Here is a 14,389-nt window from a genome sequence, read left to right as displayed (position 1 = left end):
AAGACCATATTTGTCAAGTTATCCTCTCCACACACCAACAAAGTAAGCAATAATTATAAACTGCAAAATTTAGGTGACACACGTGTCCTGTACATGCTAAAATATATCACCCTAATCATCTCAAAGAAGTCTAATATTCTACTGAAATGTCTCTTCTAATTGCCTGCCTGCTTGCTTTAATTATCTTTGCTCGAATCGATCATTTTGTTGAATGAGGAACAAATGTTCCTTCAAAATGTAAAAGGCATTCCTTTCCAATTATAACAAGTAAAAATAACAAAATTATTTGAAATCCGAAGCTTTCATAAATATTTCATAATATTTGATTGATTAATGTTGAAATTAGCTTTAATCGCTGCAATCTCAAAATGCCGATCTTCTCAAAGCTATTGTGTCATTGGGGCTGGTCCTGAGCAATCAAATTCCGTATATCATTTCTAGAAATAAGAAAAGCGCAAATGCATTATAAATATGTAAATATGTATGTTTTTCCTTTTCAAGATCGCATCTCCGGCGACACTTTGTTTAAATGTCGACGTGAATATCAGCTTTCAATATTTGTATGATACTCCATATGTTTGACACGCAGCGAGTAAGAAACAGAAGACAACTGTCGGAATTTCTCTAAAAAATTATGTACACAATATTGTGTTTCTTCTATTTTTGTACTTTTGTTTTTTGTTTATTTTTCATTTTCTTCGTCTAGTTAAAGCCATTACTAGTTAAAATATTATTAGTTTTATAAGCAAACCAGTAAATGACTGTTAGTTATTATCATCAATTTTTTGCACCTGAGGTTTCTTTTTTTTTTACTCTAAACGTTTTTCTTGACCAATACCCTGACTTTTTTTCCTGTTCGTTTTTTATTATTTGCCGTCGTAAGAGGATTATTTAAAAGCTTTAGAGCATATTTTTTCAACATTTCGTTCTTTCATTTGCTTTTTGAAAACATTTATATTAATGTCACCTTTGTTTTTATAAAGTCATCATCACCACCATCACAATCGCAATCATCAGTGCGTGTTAGGCTTTGAAGAGCGAATACTGTGCGTGGTTGTCAATGGTTCATTGTTATGGGGGTTATATTAGATGTTGTTTTAATCTGTAAGCATTTTCGCACTTTAGAATATTTTACCGTAAAATGCTATTAGTACGCACGGTTGCTTAAGCATCACTGATGTGATATTAACTACCAGCAAAGGTCTAAATAATCGAACTTATAGTTGTATGGCCATAGTATATCAAACATACATATACACACATATCCATACATATATATATATACATATGTGTGTGTGTGTATGTGTGTCTGTATGTATGTTATCTATGCTTCCATGTAGCCATGCATGTACGTATGCATGCAACTACATGTGTTGTTGTTGTTGTTGTTGTTGTTGTTGTTTAAGTCACAGAGTTAAGTATCGTAGAGTGCAAACCTACAATACATTCATGTTTGCATAAGTGCCTTCAAATGCTATCATTTATCATTTGTAAACGTTTCTTACCCGTTTGCTGTTTATAATTGCATTAGTCTCGTTTATTTTGTTACAGATTATGTTTATTTTGTGTTATTATTGTTATTATTATTTATTTTTTTTATTGTGGGCCAAAGTTCCTCCTTATTCGACGTTTTATGGGGTTCTTTTTTTCGCTATTATTACTCTGATGTCATATCACGTTACGGCATTTGTCAGCAGAGTTGTTAACAAAGCATTATAATGTTAATATGTTCTTGTTAACATGATAATTACTTATTTACATGCATATGGCAAAAACAAAAACAAAACATTACAGTTTGATTCCTAGCTAAATTTATTTTATTTAAATATTAAGTCTATGCATATTCGCACACAAAAATTCTTTCAAATATTTTCAGAAAGCCCCGTGCCATATAAAAAGTGTATTGAATCTTATTGGGACATACGATTGTGTTCAAAAATGAAGATCAATTTAGTTGTGTTTTTTTTTAAACCGAACATTATTCTAAAGTAAATGTATTTCATCGCCTTCAAACAAATCCTGCTCAGATACTATACACTCACCCTCACGTTTCTCCCAATTCTCGAAAGAGTTTTCATAGGCGATTTTCAAAGCATTCTACGATTCAGCTTATATCCCTTCAATGGAGCCAAGACATTGTGCCCCTGGATGGTTTTTCGAGTTTAGCAAACAGCCACAAGTCACATGGTACTAAATCAGTGGAATACGGTATGGATGTGAGTTGAATTTTTGGCGAAGTGGTCTCGAAAATCCAATGCAGTATGGAATAATGCATTGTTGTCATGCAAAAACCAAGAGTTGACTTTCCACAATTTTAACCTATTTTTGCGTACAGCTTCACGCAAACAACGCATACCACTCAAACTATATTCCTTGTTAACAATCTGGGCCGGCAGAAGAAAATCCTAGTGCACAACATCACGGTAATCGAAGAAAACTTTTAATATCACTTTGACGCGGTTTTTTCAGTCTTTGCTCACCTTTTGCGCGATGTACGCTCGATTCATCGGTCCTTTCGTCGTCGTATGTGCATAAGGCACAAGTCTTATATTGCCTGCGTAACGAATGCCACAATCGAAACTATAAATCGTAAGCTATTTGCGAAATATCATTGTAGATAGTTTCATAGCTTCACAAATCAAGATTTTAATAAACTGCCATAATGACGGCAGATATCGAACTCGGTTTATTAAGTAGTTTGAAAGACTTTGCAAATACCATCCACTCTATTTTCGTTACAGATTAACGCTTATTTTCTAAACTTGATCTTTTCATTGTGAATCGCTTTTGAATAATTCCAAGTGTAAGCACGATTTTATTGAAAATTTTTATGAATTCGGAAAAAAGTAATTCAAAATTCAAAATAGCGGTGTTCCAGTGTGCGGACGCGTGTAGATCATTTTTATTTGAAAACTGTTGATTTTATAAATATCTCTGTAATCGCGTTGTTTCGCGTTGTTTTAGAACTTTTCATTTTAATCTATAGAATGCAATTAAGAATACATGCTTAAGCTTGTCGCCGCTGAGTGTATTCAAAGCTGACAAACCTCTAAATATAGCAGTTGATATCGTTTGTCGACGTTAGGCTAACCATGCTTCTCTTTATGATAACTGAAGCGACGAAATTTATTCAATTTAACAAATGTAATGATAGTTTATAATACTAAAGAGAAATCGTTTTTAATGACTCTTATAGCCTTAGTTGCTTGAAAGGGGAAGAATCGTCTTAACTCGCTTCTAGAAGTCGAACATTTAGAATCGTAAGGAGTGGGAGAGCATACAAGTTTTGACCGTAACTACAAACGCTATCGAAGCACAAAGCATTTTTCATTCTTTTGCTGTTCATATATTTAGTAGGCCTTTTTGGTCATTAATTTTATCATATTTAACTCATTAGTTGGGACGTGTTGCATTAATCATTCAACAGAAACACCTACAACTACACTTCTAGGCTAATTATAATCAATTGACCGATTTTCAGAACTTAAACTTAGATCTAAACAAACATTACTGGAGTGATAGCAGTGCTTCGATATGGTGAATGAAGATCATTATCAATATCGGAACGACCATATTTACCAAAAAACAGCTTATTTCCGAATTAACGCCTATCGGCTATCCCCACTCCAATTGAAAGGTTATGGACTGTGCGTATCGCGAACTAAAAATACGCCTACAAGAATGAAAAAGTCAGCCATACCCGCCCAATATTGTAAAAGTATCAAAATTTCCTCTTTTTCTGAAGAAAAAATTGGTGGGTTTTAAAGATTTGATCACAGTCGAATATAATTTATTATAATATTATACGTTTCTCTTACCCTTCAAACGAGCTCGATTCGTTCGCACTCGATTAACCGGGATAAACATCTAAAGTACTTAACGTTCGACACGCGAAAGTATCTGCCGTAACTAACAGCTTACACAAAACGTGGTAAAGCATCATGGACGAAAGGGGATAGTGGGCGAACCCCAAACTTTCACTGACAGACAGAGGTTGATGAACGTTTAAAAGGATTGTGGCCAGACAGCATATAATCTAGCACAAGCAAGTGACAGCAGAACTCAACAATCATTTGAGCAATGCTGTTTCGCTGTTAATGGCGGGAGCTGCGCAAAGGTTACGTTGATGGAACGGCTGCAATTGCGAAGTCCCTTATGACGGAAGCCAACGTTAAGTTGGCGAACAATTCATACTACGATCACAAAACCTGGACAAGTGGCGATTAGAAGAATGTGTTATGATTTGATGAATTATCGTTTATATTGTTGCCTAAAAACGGTCGAGTTTATGTATTTAGAATTCCAAAACAAGCGTACCATCCCAACTGCCTTCTTACTACAATCAAATATGGGGTCGATTCCGTTACGATTTGGGCAGTTATGTCGTAGTGTTGTGTTGATCCTCTAGTTGGTATCACTGGTCGAATTAATGCGAATGGATCCTCATCGATATCCTCAATGATGACGTTTTTACTATGGTTAGCATACTGCTGTCAAACACTGCCATATCCCAAGATCGTAAGGCACCCATACACACAGCCAAAAGGTTAAATCAGGTTTGAAGAACGTCAGAGTATCATCGAATATCATTTCTGGCGCTCCTATTCTTCGATGGCAGGTATAATATGAAAGGAATAATGGGCTCAAGCGAATCGTTTAATTAAAGTCAAGTATTTCCCTAAAAAATCACGACCAAGCTTTGCTGAGTTATTAAAGATGCGTGTGCGATGGACCATTGTTTGTTTTGCTGTAATCGTTCCTGTTGGCAGTAAAGAGAGAAAACTCTCTTCTAGCCATTCTGGTCCCATCAAAAAGGAAACGTTATGTAACGTGACGTTAGTCCGCTCTTTACTATCGTTTATGTGGCCCCATGCACCTTTGACCACGATCTTTTTTGCAAAGAGCCTACTTTCCTATAGTGTCGTCAGCGATTGTCCTATGGGAATTCGGCACCTGTAGTGTCCAAATGTTGTCGTTGTTTTCACATACAGCACTATGCAAACGGTTCAAAATACTTTATTGGCCAATGCCAGAGCGAAAAATAAGGAAATTATTTGCTTGATGTTGATTTTGACAACACCTCATTACCGTAAATACTTGGAAAGTTTTCCAAAAACCTACGAGGCCTTATCGCATTTGTCGAAAGTATGCTACAAATTGTAATGACTTGTAATGAAAACGCTATTATTTTCGTCTGAGTTGATCAAAGTTACAAGGCGTTTTTTTTTCCTCTCTAAGGTTAGTGTCACTATAATGACGTGACTCTAAAGCGACCTATTGGCGGAAACGCCTTGCACTTTTTTACATGTACGCATATATTTTCTGTATGTGTAGATATAAATATATTTAAACTTTTTTTTAAGGTCATCTCATATTACAATATTCATTAGCTCTTTTGTTAACAATGCATTATAATGTTAATATATTGTTGTTAACACGGGTTGATTATACCAACTTGCATATTAATATATAATGAAGTGTCATAGTTTTTTTCTTCACTACACTTTTTTAGTCATAAACTGTGAAACTTTTTAAAGCAAAGACAGACAGACTTCAATTAAAATACTGAAAATAAAAATTAATTTTTTTATGATTTGAATAATTATTATATTCGGCTTGCAAAATGGACCGATGTCCGATTATATTTATATTATTATATTTGCTATTTTCGTGTAATTCATAATTTGGAATCAATAATATATATGTATATATACACTAATATTGCCTTATTGTACGAAAACTGCAAAATAAGATCTCTTTATATATACGTCGTCAGCGGACGCTAGTCTGTACTAATCTTGCCATCAGATTAATTTCCAATTATGTTTCGTAAATGTAGGATTATTCACAGTTTATTTTGGCCGCACTCTCAACTTCTATGTTTTTGCCCGACTAACTCTCCCTTGCACAAATATTCTAATTATATACATTTTTACAAGCATATTACTAGTAACTCATTTTTTAGCTTAATTTTTAATTCATTAACCTGCTTTTCTGGTACTCGTTTTCCTCGGCCGGCAGCTGCATGACGCGTTGTGAATGTGCATTTGGTTTTTCCTTTTTCTGGAATGTTATTACTTAGCTGGAATGAACAGGATTTGGCATTTCCGTAACAATATATTTCTCCAATGTCAAGACAACAAAATTGTTAAAACCGCAGACTTCGGCTGTTCGTGTTAATTTCTTAAATGCATATATAACCTAGATTGTCCATACTTATATTATATTATTGCGAATGGCGTATCCTTCAATACTTAGTCGTGATTTTAGTAAACTTTATTGTTACTACGATAGCGATGGTGAAATTTAATAAATTTATGTAGTAAGTGTTGACTTATTGATACCTTCAAAAGCACGATTCGATGCACATCTATTTCTGAACAAAAATTATATTTATTATATAAACCTTAAAGGTAGTATTTGATATCTTAAGTTAATTTTGTAAGAATCAGTACTTAGCTGAATACAATCACAATATATGTAAGAATGCACATATACATGTGCGCTTATTTCTTAATGGACGTTGTGGTAGCACACAGAAAAAATCGCTTTCTTATTATATTGAGATGTTATACGAGTATGGGTCCTTCATCCTCATTATATCATTTTCTATTTCACATCATCGAATGAGTGTAGGGCTTCGGAAATCGCCTTCTCTTGGTTTTGCTCCGGAGAATGTCGGGCGCGATACTGGTACTTTTCCACAATCTTCCCGTAACTTCTTTAAGTTTGGTCAAACTATTCACAGTTCTTGCGCATTACCTGATATTAAAAATCGAGTAAATCGATCGACGGACACGCGAAGGAGATTTTTTCGGTAATTTCATTAAGCCTAGACAAATGGCGAGAAGAGAGAATTCGGCACTCGCCCAATATGCTTTTCGCTGAAAACTCACAGAAAGCTATGCTCCCTGTATGGACAGATGATGGTAATGAAAGTGATTTTTTAGATTTCATTGCGACCACCCCTACAACAGTCCTCGTTTTCTTCGCTTAATCACTTTACGGCCTTAATAAATTTGGAACAAATTCTGATGATAACAAAAATCGGATAAAAAATTTTTATTGGTTTGGTTATTACTTCGAGGATTTCATGGAGATGTGCGGAAGTTTACATTTCAGTTTGATTTCCAAAATATTCTTCACCTTAACCAGCCAGTCATTGAAACTCAGAACTAATTGAGGCTTTGATTGACTTGAGTCCATCCAGTCGATATTCGACGTTTACAACGATCGCATGTAATCTCAACCTTATTTTGAGAGATTGCGTGAGATAATTTCTCGATTAAAAAAAAACAAGTAAGAGAATTATATTCGATCGTAACTGGATCTTTTATACCCATTACCCATTACGATTATCCTAATAAAGATAAAAACAGTAAAAGAACAACATTTTCATGCTCTAAAATAAGGAGTGGGGGAAATGATTTTTTCTATTTTTAAAATAAAAGTTTCTGTCACATACGCGTGTGGGCGTTGTAGGCGTGTCTTGTGAAAATCTTTCGAAATTCGTTTGCAAATTTGTGGGCGATATATATATTAATTTTTGTTAGTTGGAGAATATTTACAACAGTCATTACACAGACAGACAGACAGATGTGCTTAAATCGATTTAAAATTTGGTGCTGATCAAGACCATACGTAACGCGTGGGGTGTCTGACGCATCTTTCTGATTTTGTTGCACAAGTTTTGACAATATGAATATACCCCTCATCCATCGGTGATGGATATAAAAAGTAAGATATATAAGTAAAATGGAAGCGCATGACATTTGCCCACTCTTTTGCCAAGAAGCTCCCGATATGAAGAGTATGTTTGAGATTTAAATAAATTCAAAAATCTTCTTCCTAGGAACCTTGTTAATTTCCTTAATAAAAAGTGCGAAGAAGATAGATAGTTCTCCTACTTACTGACCCACTGATAAGTTGTCTTTAAAGAAAAAATGAAAATAAAATATGTGAGCCACCCGAAGCCACCCATAATATGATAAGCAACCAACCATCTGTTCCCGTTTACTTTCGCTTAATTATAGAATGATAAAAAAGTCGTTTTTTTGCAATGAAAAAGTAAATATTGTTGACTATCGGTATAGTGTGACGGAAGTAATGGTCACATATTGAGAAAAAAAGGGCAGTAAATATTTTAATATTTCTTTCGCAACACTCACAAATATCCTTTAGAAACTTCATCAACTACATATTGTCTCGAGCTGGATTCAATTTCGAACTACTTTTAGCGATGTTTGTCCTGTTTGTCCGAATTCACAAACTTCCTAACCTATGCTGTATTCATTTCAAGATGAACGTACAACTGAAACTCAAAGCTAGAAAACATAAACAATCAAGCAATTAAAAGCCAAAATTTTCAATATATTTACACAAAATATCTTGGAGGGTAATTAAAAGAATAATGCAAATGTGCACATACGGCTAACTGTGACCATTTAAGATTGATCTCACTGGTAGTACTTTCTTCTGCCTTATTTCAGTTAGAAAATAATGAGCGTATAAACATCACAGGTATAGAACTTATTTCCATGAAGGAAATTGTGGGGTTTCAGTATCCGGCTTGAAATGAGTTTTCCTATGTTATAAATATATGCAAAATTTGATATATATATCCTTTGCAATGTAATATAAAGGTATCTGCACCGCATGTTAGATGTCTTTCGACTTTTCCTACCGTGATGATAATCATATTTATATATGTGTTTTTCCTAGTGTTACATACAAAGTGACTTTCATCCTTTGCCAACAGGGATAGCAAAATAATCATTTATTTGTTTTTGCTTATTTTTTTTACATCTGCGTAAGCACACAACATGACTTTTAAAAATCATTATTTTTATTTTAATTGTTTTTAATAAAATAATTTTTTTTTTTGTTTTCTTTTTAATAGAATCTTTTTATATAAACACATTTGCGTAAGCACATAACATGACTTCTAAAAATATAATAACATTAATTTTAATTGATTTTAATTATTTTTAATGAAATCGTTTTGATTTTTTTTAAAGTGCTTGAAAAGAACTTTTAATGATTAGCAAGTAATCAATAGCAACTAAGCAAATTATGGAAAATATTCAGGAAAAAATTCCATTTTGCGTCACGATCCATAACACATAATACAATCTACTCTTACACTAAATATTTGGTACATTTTTATACTCAACGCGTTCTTTTCAACGCGCTCTGTTCAAAACTACTGTAAAGTACGTGATCTTATCTGAACGAAAGTAACGGGAATTCTTTATTTTCTCAAGAAAGCCTTTAACTGGCATTGAGTAAAATTATCGTCGGGTTATCACAAGCAGCAGTATTCTTTTTTTAATTTTCCCGCGTCTCTCACTACATTTTTTTGGAGATTTACAACATTCACGAGAAAGTTTTGCGAGCGTCCTAGTGATGCGGCAATAAATTATTACGATTTTCCCTGATTTTAAACCCGATGACTTGGTCGTCCTCCTTCTTCGCTGCAATGATGTGCTTGGCTCATCTAATGTTGTTTAAAACATAAGTTCGTCTTGAATTTCCTCTTCTCAAGAAGTACGATTTACCTTAGCAATTGTTTTATTACAAAGCACTTTGCTTTTCATAAATTTTAAGAGGACGCATCTATTTCACCGTCCCCATTAAAAAACTGTTAAAGCAAAATAAAACCCTTCAAACCCAAAACTTTTTACAGCAATATCTAAGTCACGTGGTATTCCGGGAATTAATTTTGTAGAAACTAGCTTTTACATTTTCCGTGCCACAGAGCTGAAAAATACACCTCACGTCTGTTTTTCTGCCCACATGTGTAAATTCCAACGCTTTCAAAACCCGCCGTCCTTTTGTTTGACTTAATAAAATTTTGACAAATCATTTTTCCACTAATTTAACCATTACTGGGAGGTTTGTTGGAGTTCGGTTCCCATTTTTTGCTTTCACCTTATCTGTTATTGAAAGAAGTTGTTTTTTGAATGCTTTGTCGAACTTAGAATTAGGAAAAGAAGTGCCATGCCTTAACAACGTTGTATTTGACAGGAATCTGTTATAAAACTCACCAATTTTGGAATGCATTTTACTACCCTTCACACATATCAAGTTTAATATCTTAGCAAAAATTGGTTCATGCGACTCCTATGGTTTCAATTATTGTTGTTGTAGTTTTCTTTCTTTTGTTTATTATTTAATTTTTTGAGAAACTGTAAAGGCACAAGCCCATGTATAGAAAGAATTAAAGACTATTCTCAGCGGGCATCTTGCTCTATCGTTAACCATTGTCGTCAACTACCCTTGTCAGGCGAATTCGAGTGTTCAAGAATAAGGTAACCGGTGGCGCATTCCAGTGTCGACTTGAATAGACAATAAACAAACTTTCAGTCAGAGTTACATAGCCGCGGCGTCTAACCTAAAAGGGCTCCTACCCGATTTAGAAAATCGTAATCGTTGAATCAAGACATTGGACCCTTGGAAAATTTTGTATAGTTCGACTAATAATCTAAATTCACGTTATTGACAACCAGTGTTTTCAGTGAATTTCAATTTTTTTTTAAACTCACATTCTTTCATTGGTAGAATGCGTGAATGAAACTTCCAGATGTGACATGATTTTCAAGCAGAAGGCGGAAGCGTTTGGAGGATTCATATCATCTGTAGTTGTGACATTGCATAGCTAACAAAAATAGTCCGTAACGTTTTCAATGCTTCAATTTAGTTTTCAAGTCAAAGAAAGTCGCTAAATACACTAAAGCACGTCTTACTTATTATTTCGATAAATAGATACTAAGCGCCCGAACGGCCTGCAAATTGTCACTATATAGACACAATAGGTGTCAAAAGAGACATTATGATATACATATAAATACACAGCGTTCAGCATATGAAAATTTTCCATAAAGTTTGATCGAAACCACATATGATCACTAAGATCTGTCATTGCATCCATTCGCTCAAACATAATGCACTCTTACCACAGGTTGGCTAGTGTAAAAAGCATTAAAGCAAGCAAATGAAGGGAGACAATAAAACTATTATTTGCAAGTTATGGACAGATATGAAACTTTGTCACCAATATAATCGCTAAAACACACTTATTATTTTACAAAACGGAAAACTGAAGCAAGGGTAAAAAACTAATGTTTTTTTTTTTTCCTTTTTTTTCCAATATTCTTATCACAACACTTGGCCTAAGCACAATGAAGCGTAATTACGTTTTTTACGAAAATTAAGTTGCAAGTGGTAAACACAATTAGAAACTGCGTTACCATATTATTTGATAAGAAGAAATTGGGAAAACTTTGTAAATGCATATAATGAACATATGGTTTGAGAAGTAAAAATACAGAAATTAAGATAAATGTGAACAGGAAATATGCGACAAATGATGATACGAAAATTAATGTGAAAGCAAATAAGTTTTTTGACTGATTAGCGAAACTAAAGAGTAAATGCAACATGAATTTAAAATAAAATGCATCGGGATGAACTTCAACATAAAGTAGATAAATAACTTTTAAATTTTGTAATAAACTGCGTTTTGTTTCTTTTCTGCGTTTTCTTTTTTTTTTTTCTATTTGTCTTATTTGTTTGTATACATAAGCAAATTTATCATTTGCCAATTCCCACAAAACCTTGTAAAAAGGTGAATTCCCATTCCGAAAGACGTAATTACGCTTTATTGTGTCAAATAAATATCATTTATACTTATTTGCCCGAAAAAATGTGATTGCGTTTCATTGTGTCAGAGCTAAAATGCGTTTAACAAAATTAAGCTTCGCTTACATTCTCATGGCTGGGCGAGAAACTGAATTTGAACATTTTTATAAAATGGCGGATAAATTTAGAAAATTTATAAAATTTGTTAATTAAATTTCTATCCCAGATCTGGGAATATAAGCGATGCTTGATTATGCTTTCAAGCATACTAAGTTCTATAGTGCGGTAGCGTTGTTTCTTTGATGATAATACTATTTTCGAACGTTTTCACTCATTTTGTTAGTTAACACAAAATAATTAATCTTCGAGTCTCATTCCGTCTGCTTATCTTACCAACGGCGAGGAGTTAATGATTAAAACATTTGCAAAAATCCGCGTTGCAACGTAACATTGTAACATAGCAACGAATGCTTAATAAAATTGCTCCTTCAATTCGCAACAATGGACCACATCTTACGATTAAACATACATATACTTTTGTAAGTGGCAAAACTTTTTCAATATTCGAAGATTCATCTTCCTTTGTGTCTAAACCCACCCTTTCAAGTTGAAAAGGCCTGGAAAACAAAAAAATAAAAAGGAAGAGCCGACAGTCTTTGTTGTTTTGTTGTATTTATCCTAAGTTTTAGTCGTAGAATTTGTTCTCTTTGGCCTAAATAAAATGTAATAATAATATATTTTTAAGGACAGCGTCACTAATTTTAGGTGCGCCTAATATAAAAAGAACATACTTCTCGTGTAGGCACAGCGTTAAGTTATATGCAACTCTGTTAAATAACACCAGCGTAAGAAATGCGAGATTTTGGTAAGCAAATTTTTCTTCGTGCTTTTAAGTAAAAAAGGCTGATAAAAAGCAAATTTTGTGTAAATTTATTTGAAGAATTGTATCAATCAGTTATTAGTGTTTGCAAGTTTTTATAAATAGTTAAATATTCACTCAATAGCCGACTGAACAAAGGTGTTGTTCTTTTTGCGGCTTTCATATTGAAATGCTTTCAACAAAGAACAAACCAGAATTTGAAAGCTATGATACGATTTTCATTTAGGAAATGTATCAAACAGTTCATAATTCGCTGTAGTACGATTGAGACTGTGCGGTTTGGTCTAGTCTACTCAAAATTTAAGCTTTAAGTCAAGTTGTTGCAAAGGTGTGCATGCTGCAGTTTAAAGGAATATAAAAATTTCCTAGAACTCTCTAAGAATTGATGTCGATTAGAGCTGCTTTGACAGTGCTAGCAAATATCTATACGCTGTCCATAAGTTACGGAGAGAAATATTAAACGCCCTTGGCTTATTTAAATTTTTAAAAATTTTTAGATTTACCTGTTAAGAGGCTATGTTGTTCGTTGAACTTCAACGAAGAGCAAATGGGGAATAAATAGAAACTAAAAATTTTTTGTTAATTATCGACAAATTAGTAAACCGCCCACGACAGTCTTGCACCGACCATACAGGTGGTCTTGGCTGATAGCTGGGTAAAAGTTTCTCAGATATATATTCAGATCGAAAGTTATAGGCGAAAATATAAAGAAATTATCGGCATTTTCGGAAGTTGTTTTAAATTCTTCTGCATTGTGAACGCGCATGTGAACACTCATTCTTTAACCTCATAGCTATCATAATCGGCCAGGAAATACTTGTGTCACATTTTAGTTTCCTATCTTTGTTTGGTGACTGGCATGATCCACAAAAGTGACCTGTCAAATAGACGAGTTCCCGTAAAAATAGATATACAGCATTACACTTGCTTCAAAGTAGCAAAAATGGGCGTGTCTCAGAAAATACGAATAGACATGTATATTTTCTGCATTGTATTAATAAAAATATCTGAAGATATCGACTTCCTTGTACTGACTTTTTAAAATCGAAAATCCATCACATTGAGGGGTGCCAAAATCGTATTAAATAAACAGAGTAGATTTCAAATTCTTGTGAACTTTGTTGCGTATAGCTGTAGCATTAAGTAAGTAAGTGCTAAGCGTACACCGTGGACCGGTGTTCTAAAATTGAAAGAGTCATTGAAGTCTCCGAGAATACAATTTAAGGAATTTTCACATATTTCACTAAATCCCTGGGCTTATTTATTTGATGGATGTTTCTATGCCATCAAAAAATTTTCTTTTTTCAATATCATTCTTTTCCGTTAACTCTAATGCCGAAAAAAAAAACACTTTTTCTAAATCTCTTTCCGTGTCGTTATATCTTTTCAAGGGCAGATGGATAGTTTATTTGCTTTCTCAAATATTTTGTTTATTTTCTTTTCTTTTGTTTTCATATTCACTACTGAAGGGTGGGATATATTTAATTTGTTAAAACGTATGTACGACTCATAAGGAAAACTCAACACACAATAATTCTTGATCACCAACAAATTCTGAAACAATTTAAACACATCTGGTTGTCCGTCGATGAAATATCTGTCTCCTTGTCCTGGTTTTAAAAATGAAGCTAAAAAACAACAAAGACAAATTTATGGACAATTTTTGCCTATAAGTTGGTGAGAAAAATAGAAAAAATCGACCGAAAGACAAGTTTGCGCCAGCTCCGCCGCATGTATTATAGAACATTGATATTCTATGTCTTTATTAAAACGTCTGAAACGTGCAGAAGGAAGCTACAGAGACCTCACAAAGTATGTGCAGACATATATGCTTGACTGAGGTTAAGGTAGTTCTTTAGATTGAAAGTT

The 14,389-nt window shown here is 33.7% G+C and overlaps 1 protein-coding gene across 2 annotated transcripts in view; it reads left to right on the top strand.

The window, feature by feature from the left end:
• Positions 1–14,389, top strand: part of LOC119645007 — a 53,394-nt gene that overhangs the window by 15,803 nt on the left and 23,202 nt on the right. The window contains exon 1 of one of the 2 annotated variants that reach the window (XR_005248594.1): positions 12,593–12,848. The exons of the other annotated variant lie outside the window; for it this stretch is intronic. The gene's annotated coding sequence lies outside the window, so the exon portion shown is untranslated. Of the gene's footprint in view, positions 1–12,592; positions 12,849–14,389 lie in introns of those variants that run through there. 2 annotated transcript variants of the gene reach the window in all.

The sequence above is a fragment of the Glossina fuscipes genome, unplaced genomic scaffold (genome assembly GCF_014805625.2).
Source record: "Glossina fuscipes isolate IAEA_lab_2018 unplaced genomic scaffold, Yale_Gfus_2 1, whole genome shotgun sequence".
In the NCBI taxonomy this organism is placed as follows: domain Eukaryota; kingdom Metazoa; phylum Arthropoda; class Insecta; order Diptera; family Glossinidae; genus Glossina; species Glossina fuscipes.
Note: the sequence above shows the minus strand (reverse complement) of the source record. Positions and strands in the feature narration are given on the sequence as shown.